This window comes from Phocoena phocoena, chromosome 2 (assembly GCF_963924675.1).
Source record: "Phocoena phocoena chromosome 2, mPhoPho1.1, whole genome shotgun sequence".
In the NCBI taxonomy this organism is placed as follows: domain Eukaryota; kingdom Metazoa; phylum Chordata; class Mammalia; order Artiodactyla; family Phocoenidae; genus Phocoena; species Phocoena phocoena.
In genome coordinates this window covers 53,893,700-53,905,741 of record NC_089220.1, presented here as the reverse complement: position 1 = coordinate 53,905,741, position 12,042 = coordinate 53,893,700, and positions in this window count along the sequence as shown.

Below are 12,042 nucleotides of genomic sequence, written 5' to 3'. Positions count from 1 at the left end.
TTGCCTTTTTCCTCTTCATTTAATTGGTCTTGTAGCTTTTTACCTTGCTCCTTCACCTGTGACATATTATTTTGCTGTCTCAATTTTCTTTTTTTTTATTAATGAGTGGGATTGTGTTCCTTTCTTACTGGTTGTTTGGCCTGAGGCTTGCAACATGGGAGTTTGTAGGCTGTTGGGTAGAGCTGGGTCTTGGTGCTGAGATGAGGACCTCTGGGAAACCTCACTCCAATGAATATTCCCTGGGGCTTGAGGTTCTTTGTTGTCCAGTGGTTTGGACTCAGAGCTCCCACCACAGGAGCTTCAGCCTGATCCCTGGCTTATGAATCAAGATCCCAGAAGCCATGTGTGGTGGCAAAAAAAAAAAAGAGAGAACAATAACAAAGTAAAAAATAAAGTTAGATGAGGAAACTAACAGATATGTTAGAAAGAATAAATAATAAAAATATAGATGAATCAACAACTGGAAGGTACAGTAGTAAAAAAGAGGAGAAGGGGAAAAAAAAAAGAGGGAAAGGCCTTGGCTGTGGAAGGCGGGTCCTAAGCAAGGGTGAGGTTTGGGTGGTGGGCAGGGCCTATGCTTAGGACCCACAGGGCTGGAAAAGGCCCTGGGGACTGTGGTGGATGGAACTTAGGCTCAAAGGAGCAGATGCGGTCAAGCAAGCCCCACACCCCTGGTCTCGGGGTGGGAGGGGATCTCACCTGGGAGCCCAGCAGGCTTCTGGGCTTGAATGGGGGGTGCAAATTCCCTCCTCTCCTCTCTGGCTCCTCTGGTCCTGGAAGGCCCCTCCTGCCTGCCTCTCCCTTTCTCCCCTCAGCCTCCTTCCTATGCCCCCAGGACCAATGTGGCGGGGGTGGGGGGGAGGGCGGGGAGGGGAGGGCCTTAGAGGGCAGGGAACTGGCCTGGGAGCTTATTTAGCAGGTTCCCCGGGCTTGAGCGGGTGGGGCACCTGCCCTCCAAGCTCCTCTCCCACTCCTCCCAGAGAGCCCCTCCGCCGCCTGCCTCTCCTGATCTCCCTGGCCTCGGCGCACCGATCCTGTCTGGCCTCCACTTCTCCTCCTCCCTCAGTACCCCCATGTCCTACCAGTTCACTTGGGGGTTCCTCCCGTCTCCTTGGATGTCAGGGTCCTCCACCAGCGGCTGGCAGGTGCCCTAGCTGTGGGGAGATGCTAACTTGGCATCTTCCCACACCACCATCTTGACTCCACCCCCTTGCATACCTGAATAATGGTGGTTTGAAGAATTTATCCAATTTAGCACATACAGTAGCTACTTTTCTCCACTTTTTATTTGGAGATTACTTTTTTATTTATAAATGGAAAATGTAAAGAAGTGATGAGATTTTAGACTCATCAGATTATGAATTCTTTAATTTGCTATATCACAGTTCACTGAAAAGAACTTAAGCTAAATCTTTTATTATTTGCCTTCTGGCTGAGTACATTCAGGGCTCCCATTCTAGCTTTTAAAGAATGTTTTATTTTAAATATTTCATAGTGCCTAGCACAGGGCATTGTGTATAGTATAAATATTGTTGAATTCAATTAGTGTGAAAGACTCATGTTCAGCTAAAACTTCTGTTATACTTTTTTTTTTTTTGCGGTATGCGGGCCTCTCACTGTTGTGGCCTCTCCCGTTGCAGAGCACAGGCTCTGGACGCACAGGCCCAGTAACCATGGCTCACGGGCCCAGCCTTTCCACAGCATGTGGGATCCTCCCGGACCGGGGCATGAACCCGCATCCCCTGTATTGGCAGGCAGACTCTCAACCACTGCACCACCGAGGAAGCCCTGTTATACTTTTTGAGAACAGAAACACTGAGAGGGGGACAATGGGCTCAACTTGAATCATCAAACTTGACTATTTCAGCAGAATTTCCAAGACTGCCATTCAGTCTCTTATTTGAAGTTAACAGTTGAAGATATTCCATCCTATATTACATGTTGGCTATAATATCAGAGTATTATAAGCCAAATACTAGTATTCTATACAAAAAAGGAAGCAATGTGTGTTTTGGACCTATAATGTTCTGGGCCACACTAGTGTTTCTGCCACATTAGTATAAGGGCAAGTCCTGAGGGTAGTCTGATAACATATCAAATCATCAGAAGCCTATTTTTATTTCATTCCTTGACTTGGAAATTGCAGCTGAAATGACTTACATGCAGTAAGTACATAATGCATAATTATCCTGTTGGTATCCTCTTTACTAATCTGTGTGTAGCATAGATCTCTTAGATATTATAGCAATTTTCAATGTGGAATGTGAGAAGACTAAACAGCAGTACTTTAAACAAAGATAGGACTTAGTGTCTGAGTACTCAGAATTCTCAATGGGCAAACAATGTCTTTGCTTTATCTTATTTGATAAGGCTTTTGAATTTGGCATATCTTCCACATCACTGTTAGAAGCATTTTCATAATACTTTCTTCTCTCTCTCTCTGCCTTTTTGTTTTTCTTAGTAGTTTAGGAAATCTGGCTTCAAAACAATAAATTAAAAAATCATTTAGCTTATTAAAATATGGGGAAAAGGAACTTCTTAATTTTAATCTCAATGACTGCTAACTCAATAATAAAAAAACACTGGAATTAGAGGAAAAATTTGAATTAATGAGCCCACATCTTTCCTGAATAGGAAGACCCTCTAAATGGTAATTAGTTGTGTAAGGTTTCCTTAGGTCTGAAAGGTAACTTTTTGGTCCTTTATTTCCATGCTATACTTTTGCTGGAGTGACTGAATATTGTCATGAACTCAAAAGCAGATTTGTAAAGAAAAATTTGTCCCAAATAATAGTCAGCCAGTTGAATTCTGTCCTATTAGTATGGTGGGAAAAACAGGATTATATTTGTTTGGTCTTCCATATAAAACCACTTTGTTTCTGTAAGCCAGTGGGATTCAGCATTTGCATAGATGTGGATTAACCGTAATGCCCATTGAAAACAGCTTGCTCAGCCGTTGCCAAGCCTTGAGCCAATATAAATGCCTTGCAGCCAGATATAAATGCAGCCCATGCACTGAAAAACTATTAAAACACTTAATGACACAAGCTTACAGAAGGTATTCAAGTTTCATTCAGGCTCTGGTATCTGAAAGTCTCTTATGACTTTCCTAGTTCCTTTTGCTTCAGGACACTGAAATGAGTCTGACTCAGAGACAAGATATGCATATTTATATATGTTTCATAAGAACAACTAACCTTGAAAAAAATGCAGAATAACTTGGAGAGCGCTGAATTATGCTTACTTTCAAATTCTCAATAGTCCTTTATTTTCTGAACAGTGATTTGAAGTCCTTGTGAGTTAAGAGCTTTTGAAAGGGGCATTTATTAGTGTCCTCAATATATTTACATATGGTCTAATATATTTAAAAAACAGCATGTGTCCTAGATTTGGAAAATGTTGTTAGGCTTTTTTAGTGTCATTTTACTTGCTTTGGAAGATTTATATTCTCAATAAGTGTTTTAATTTTGACTGGAGAAAAAGGAGGAAAGATGAAAAAAGGAAACCCACTAAAGCATTTTTAGTGTACAGTTGTTTATTCAGAATTCTCTTTACTAGAGTCTCAAATAGCATTTCTGTAAGTCACACAAGTAGTGATAATTGATTTTTATAGTAATGAGTTTTAGTTATTGCTGCATATTGAAGAGATTCTGAATCATTTAAGAAGCATTATGATTAGATTAGTTTTAGTGTTAAATGTTTAACATTATATATCCTTTCAGGGTACAATGTGTTGTTCACAGAGATGTCCCTCCTGCCTGGGAAAGCTGGGCAGGGCAGGTCAAACATCCATTATGTTAGCATATGTTGGATTGAAAGGGACCTTCTTTCTCTCTAATGTCTTCATCTATGTCATAATATTTTAGAAATATGGGTCTGGATAGTAGCTGAGTCCATCCTGATCATGTCTAGTTTTAGGAAACCAAGTCTTAGGCTCAGTTTGGACTATCCTCTGCATTGGTCTCCCCATGCATCTGCCTCCTTGCCTCCTTCCTTCCTCAATACACCCTTCACAAATTTAGAAAGATAATATTTCTAAAATATACTTTTATTTGTGCCACACTTCTGCTCATCAACCTGCCATGTGTTCCTCCTCTGCACCCCCCACCTCCATTTCAGTATCTTTTCTGGTTAGCATCCAGGTTTGGGGTGGTGGTCAAGGGAGGATAGAAAACAGTGTAAAAAGAAGAAAAAAGTTGAGAGGGGAAAAGAGGAGATGAAACAAAAGGATAAATTTGGGTTCTTGGAAACTCAGGACATATGATTTACAGTTTAGTTGGTTTGTGTGCAACTTGGAAATACAGTTGGCCCTTTGTATCTGCGAGTTCCATATCTGTGGATTCAACCAACCACTAATTGAAAATATTTGAAAAAAACCCAGAAATTTCCAAAATGCAAAACTTGAACTTGATCTACACAGTGGCAACTATTTATATAGCATTTACATTGTATTAAGTATTATAAGTAATCTAGAGGTGATTTAAAGTATACAGGAGGATATGCATAGGTTACATACAAATATTACACCATTTTATATAAGGGACTTGAGCAGCCATGGATTTGGTATCTGTGGGGGTCCTGGAACCAATCTCCTTTGGGTATCAAGGGACAATTTTATTGTCTTAAGATTCTCAAGATTGTTTTGTCTAGCTTAGAATATGAGATGTGCTGATTCCCTTTGTTAGAAATTATGGATAACTTTGCTGTTTTGGAAACCAATGAGTGATGATCCAGTTAACATGTCTCTCCAATATTATTGACATTTTAATTTTTACTTATGCATAATTACATCTGAAATCTAGAAAATATAATAGTCTGAGAAACTATCTTGTAGAATCAAGCTGGGAAGGATCATTTCACTCTTAGGCCCCCATGTGACCATGCCCCATGGATAGCACAATAGATTCTGAAAAGAGGTATGAGTTGGGCAAGACAAAATTGTGAGATTGGGGAAGTTTTTCGAACCACATTTAACTTCCCCATATGGAATTTTTTCAATATTTATTTTCCACCCTTCCTGTAACATCTTGTTGTCTCAGAGTTTCCTACCTTTCACTTTTACCCAACTGGAGCTTCTCCTAAAAAAGAGACGTTAAACTTTATTGAATACTATTTATGTCAACTCTTTTTACTTTTTAAACCATGTTTATTGCAAAGTAAAACACAGATACAGAAAATTACCCAAATCAAATGTATGGCATAATGAATTATAAGATAAGCATCACCCAGGTCAAGAAATAGAACCTTCCCAGTGACCTGAGAAGCCCCTTCTATTTGTCCTATTAGGACAAATAATATTGTTCTATTATAACCCTCTCCCTCCTGCTGTTATCCTGACTTTTATAGTAATGACTTCCTTGCATTTTTCTTTTTATAGTTTTAGCCACTCAAATACGTATCCCTAGACACTGTAGATTAGTTTACTTTTTAAAAAATTTGACATGATTTTCTTTTTAAAATATCTATGTTCCTCTTCCATCCCTTTCATTTCCTTATAATGTATCTGTTAAAAAACTTGGAAAATTTGATACATGGAATTTGCCATATTAAAATTTTATGGATTTTAATGATCCTATCCTTTTGGTACAGTTCAACATGTTTTTTAGTTATGGATATTTCTAACACCATGGATATTTCTAACACCTTGGCTGCTAAATCCAGAGGTTGGATCTGATGCAGGCTTGATTCCTTTGTCAAGACTATACATAGTATTTGGAATAATTATAGGAGGCGCATGTCTAATTTTCTCTCTTTTTGTAATTTTGAGCAACCATTGATATTTAATGCCTATATCAGTCATTCATTGGTACTTATAAATGGTATTTTCTAATTTTATCATTGCTTTTTCATTATTAGTTGGAATACTTTTATAAAGAGACATTTCCCCTCATCTCCCATTTGATTACCTAGTGGTGCAGTTCATATAGAAAAAGCTAGATAATGTTTGCTGCTGTGCCTTTACCTACTAGTTTTCAAGATAATGAGTTAGGTTCCTATCATTATCTGAAGGTGACCAATATTTAAAATTTTATTATGAACTCATGAATTTGAACATACTGATAGATTTCAAGCCATTGCAATTTTACCATTGTTAAAGCTCACATACTATATGATTAACTTATTTAATTCTTATGTTACTACTAGATAGTCATTATTTTCTATCTAGGGATGGCTTCTATGGTAACTGAGTCTTTTTTCAATAGAGTTTATTCTTCTATCTCCTTCTACATAATGTAAGTGGCTTTATTCTATTGTTGTAATAAAAGAAAAAGTTTATTGTAACAAAAAAACCCCATAAATACACAAGAACATTAAAAGAGAAAGTGAAACTAATTTATAATCCCACCACCCAAAACTAACCACTGTAACATTTTGGTCAATACCCTTCCAGAATTTTCTGTGCATAATATATAGAAATAAAATCTTACTCTTGGTTCTACTTTATGATATCCTTTAAAAATCTGCATGTGATAAATGTATTTTCATGTGAATAAATATAGACTGTCTCATCACTTTTAATGTATGAATATAAATTAATGGATATTTAGTTTATTTTTTTCCACCAAAAATAATGCTACTGAATAATTACTGAAAAGAATGTTATCATATATAATTAGCTTTGTATTAGAGATGCAGGACAATTCCTGACCTAACCATACCTCCTTAGAAATTTCTGAATGGGTAGTGGAGTACAAGACATTGCACCCGCCCCTTCCCCTCCACAACTGAGGGGTTAATCTAGGGTTCCATAACTTCTGACAAAGTGATGAGATAAGTAGTAGCAATCAGATTTCTTCTTTAAAAAATGTGTAATTGTGAACTAATAAACCACTTTAGTCACTGATAGCTTAAGTTGGGAGCTGAAGTAGCCATAGTTGGCCATGTGCAAGCTGAGAATTAAGAAGAAATAGCAGGGAAACAGAAAAAAATGGAACAGAGGTACAGAGCACCTACCATGTACGACTTACTGTTCTAGCTGCTTGGAACGCATCAGTGAATAAGACAAAGATCTCTGCTTTCATGAAACATACATACTAGAGCAGTGGTCCCCAACCTTTTTGGTACCAGAGACTGGTTTGGTGGAAGACACTTTTTCCACGGACAGGGTGGGGGCATGGTTTCAGGATGATTCAAGCGCATTACATTTCCTGTGCACTTTATTTCTATTATTATTACATTGTAATATATAATTAAATAATTATGTAAGTCACCATAATGCAGAATCAGTGGGAGCCCTGAACTTGTTTTCTTGCAGCTAGATGGTCCCATCTGGGGGTGACGGGAGACAGTGACACCAGAAGTGTGTTGCTTATGTCCAGTCTACTCCATGATCTCATTTTGGTTTCTGTCACTGCAGAAACCCTGCTTCACAAAGGTAGGATGTTGGAAATGGAAGGAGACTTTTTAGTGCTTTTGTGACAATCTTAGGATATTCCACCTTGACTTTAATCCAAAACATACGGAGATTTTAAGTTGTCTCAAACATACTTTTAAGGCCACTGTCATTTGTGATCTCAAGCAGTTGATCCTCTTCTAGCACGGACAAAGTCGATTCACCTTGCTTATTCACAAATGGGTCACAGATCCATTCCTTCCCAGTTTGGGGATCTTTTGTGGTTGGGAAGTAATGTTCAAACTCTTTTGAAAGCTGAGATAGGTGATCATGCACTAGCTGGGATAAAGAAGACCCTGGCTCAGTCTCTTTCAAAATCTCTGCTAATGATTGAAACATGTCAAAAATCCCGATGTTCACTTGTCACCCCCATAGTTCCAGTTTGGCTGTGAATGCAGCCACTTTATCTGCCAACTTAAACACAGTTGTCGTTCTCTCCTGAAGTGACAGATTGAATTTGTTGAGCAGGTTGAATATGTCACAGAAGTAAGCAAGTTTTGCAACCCATTCTGTGTCACTGAAATGTGCTGCCAGTGGTGACTGTTTTTCTAAAAGAAATCTCTGGAGTGGCTCCCATAACTCAAAACCTCTGGCCAGTGATCTACCTTTAGAAAACCATCTCATTTCTGTGTATAAGAGAAGATGTGTATGCTCTGCGTCCGACTCTTCACACAGCTGTGTGAACAGGCATGAGTTAAGGGCATGTACTTTAATGTGGTTGATAATTTTAATCACATCCTGCAAAACGTTGTTAATTTCAGGTGACATTTTTAAGCCAGCCAGCAATTCTTTGACCCAAATAGTGAAACCAGAAAGCCGTCCAGTCATGGCAGCCGCTGCGTCCGTGCATATACCGACACAAACTGACCAATTCAGTTTTCCTGCTATGTAATCATAAAAAAGACTTGAATAGTTCAGCAGCTGTGGTTTGGTTGGCAACAAAAGTGCACATAACATATCCTCATTCACATCCTCCTGAAAAATATATTGCACAAGCAAGCATTGTTGCCAACATCAGTAGACTCATCAACCTGGACTGCATACCCAGGTGACTCATTAATCCTCTCTGACAATTGTGCCTCAATATCCTCTGCTGAATCAATCAATGTGATACACCATATTAACAAATTGAAGAATAAAAACAGTATGATCATCTCAATAGATGCAGAAAAAGCTTTTGAAAAAATTCAACACCTATTTATGATAAAAACTCTCCAGAAAGTGGGCATAGAGGGAACCTACCTCAACATAATAAAAGCCATATGTGACAAACCCACAGCAAACATCATTCTCAATGGTGAAAAACTGAAAACATTTCCTCTAAGATCAGGAAAGAGACAAGGATGTCCACTCTCACCACTATTATTCAACATAGTTTTGGAAGTCCTAGTCATGGCAATCAGAGAGAAAAAGAAATAAAAGGAAAAGAAGAAGTAAAGCTGTTACTGTTTGCAGATGACATGATACTATACATAGAGAATCCTAAAGATGCCACCAGAAAACTACTAGAGCTAATCAATGAATTTGGTAAAGTTGCAGGACACAAAATTAATGCAAAGAAATCTCTTGCATTCCTATACACTAATGATGAAAAATCTGAAAGAGAAATTAAGGAAACACTCCTATTTACCATTGCAACAAAAAGAATAAAATACCTAGGAATAAACCTACCTAGGGAGACAAAAGACCTGTATGCAGAAAACTATAAGACACTGATGAAAGAAATTAAAGATGATACCAACAGATGGAGAGATATACCATGTTCTTGGATTGGAAGAATCAATATTGTGAAAATGACTATACTACCCAAAGCAATCTACAGATTGAGTGCAATCCCTATCAAATTACCAATGGCATTTTTTTATGGAACTAGAACAAATCATCTTAAAATTTGTATGGAAACACAAAAGACCCCGAATAGCCAAAGAAGTCTTGAGGGAAAAAAACAGAGCGGGAGGAATCAGACTCCCTGACTTCAGACTATACTACAAAGCTACAGTAATCAAGAAAATATGGTAGTGGCGCAAAAACAGAAACATAGATCAATGAAACAACATAGAAAGCCCAGAGATAAACCCACGCACCTATGGTCAACTAATCTATGATAAAGGAGGCAAAGATATACAATGGAGAAAAGACAGTCTCTTCAACAAGTGGTGCGAGGAAAACTGGAGAGCTACATATAAAAGAATGGAATTAGGACACTCTCTAACACCATACACAAAAATAAACTCAAAATGGATTCGAGAACTAAATGTAAGACCGGACACTATAAAACTCTTAGTGGAAAACATAGGCAGAACACTCTTTGACATAAATCACAACAAGATCTTTTGTGATCCACCTCCTAGAGTAATGGAAATAAAAACAAAAATAAACAAATGGGACCTAATGAAACTTAAAAGCTTTTGCACAGCAAAGGAGACCATAAACCAGATGAAAAGACACCCCTCAGAATGGAAGAAAATATTTGCAAATAAATCAATGGACAAAGGTTTAATCTCCAAAATATATAAACAGCTGGTGCAGCTCAATATTAAAAAAAAAAAAACAATCCAATCCAAAAGTGGGCAGAAGACGTAAATAGACATTTCTCCAAAGAAGACATACAGATGGCCAAGAAGCACATGAAAATCTGCTCAACGTCACTAATTATTACAGAAATGCAAATCAAAACTACATTGAGGTATCACCTCACACCAGTTAGAATGGGCATCTTCAGAAAATCCACAAACAATAAATGCTGGAGAGGGTGTGGAGAAAAGGGAACCCTCTTGCACTGTTGGTGGGAATGTAAATTGATACAGCCACTATGGAGAACAGTATGGAGGTTCCTTAAAAAACTAAGAATAGAATTACCATATGACCCAGCAATCCCACTACTGGGCATATACCCAGAGAAAACCATAATTCAAAAAGACACATGCACCCCAATGTTCATTGCAGCACTATTTAGAATAGCCAAGTCATGGAAGCAACCTAAATGCCCATCGACAGATGAATGGATAAAGAAGTAGTGGTACATATATACAATGGAATATTACTCAGGTATAAAAATGGATGAAATTGAGTCATTTGTTGAGACGTGGATGGATCGAAAGACTGTCATACAGAGTGAAGTAAGTCAGAAAGAGAAAAACAAATATCGTATATTAACGCATGTACATGGAACCTAGAAAAACGGTACAGATGAACCAGTTTGCAGGGCATAAGTTGAGACACAGATGTACAGAACAAACGTATGGCCACCAATGGGGGAAAACCGCGGTGGGGTGGGGATGGTGGTGTGCTGAATTGGGGGATTGGGATTGACATGTATACACTGATGTGTATAAAATTGATGACTAATAAGAATCTGCAGTATAAACAAACAAACAAACCAACTAATACTAAACTTTCTTTGGGTTATTTGTATGGAAATATGTTAATATAAATGTTTCAGACATTACATGAAATTTCTAAAAATCTTATATGTTCCGGTATAATGTTATAAGTCATAATTCTAGTTATTACTTTAAAATGTATATCTCAGAAATAACTAAATTTCCTTGTCAATTGCATTATTATGAACTTTCATCAAATCTTTAACCGTGGTCATTTTTAAGTCTTTTGTGATTACAGACAGTTCTGGGTGTACTCTGATGCTTTTGCAAAAATGTTCCTATAAAAGGGTTTCATCTTCAAGGAATTCATGGAAAAGACTCTGACAAGTACAGGTTTCTGGTAACTGACTATACTTCTGAACTGAATGAATAAGCATTTTCAGAACTCTTATGGAAAACTAATGAATTCATAAAATTGCTAACAAAAGTCAAGATGAAAAAAATTAATTACACGGGACTGAGTGAACTGATGAGGATGATTATAATTTTTGTGACTTTCTGTTTGAATAAAAAAAAACAAAAAAAGTCCCATAAGGACTCAGAGGCAAAAAATATACAAATCAATTTTCACTGCAAAGTAGAGGAGCTGTTACAGTGGAGGATTACTGGACTGAATGTCAATATTATGACATAGTATGAGTGTGTTTCGTGTTTGGTAATTGCAATCATTGTTGCTTTTGTTGTGGTCATCCATTTACAATGCTTGGTGTCAGTTTATTTATCTCTTGTAAAAATAAAATACAGTGTGTCTGTGTGAAAAATAAATAAATAAAATAAAATTGAGCACCATAAAGGGGGAAGTGACATGATTAAAAAAAAAATCCTCTGCTCTTTCATCAGTTCGTCTAATTATGGTGCTAGCTGAAAGAGGAATACGTACCACCTTTTGAACTGCAGCCTCTCCTAAAAGTTCACAACAAATGTCCTTAGCAGCAGGCAGAATCAACTCTTCACCAATAGTAAAGGGCTTCTCATCTTTAGCAATGTGGTTAGCCACTAAGAATGATGCTCTTCTCAGTGCAGACACATTTGATGAAGTGGTGAACCTTCAATAATTGCTTCTGTTCTTCGTGTTCACTTTTTTTCTTTTGAAAAGCTCCAAAGTCTTGTCTTTTAGTGTAGGGTGCTCGGTCTCCATGTGGCGAAGCAGTTTTGAAGGTTTCATTGCTTTGTTGGATAGCCAATCGCCATATATTATACAAAGCATGCTTGGAGAATGTGAATCACCTGCTGCAATGAACCTATAAATTAAGTAGGACTCTTGGTA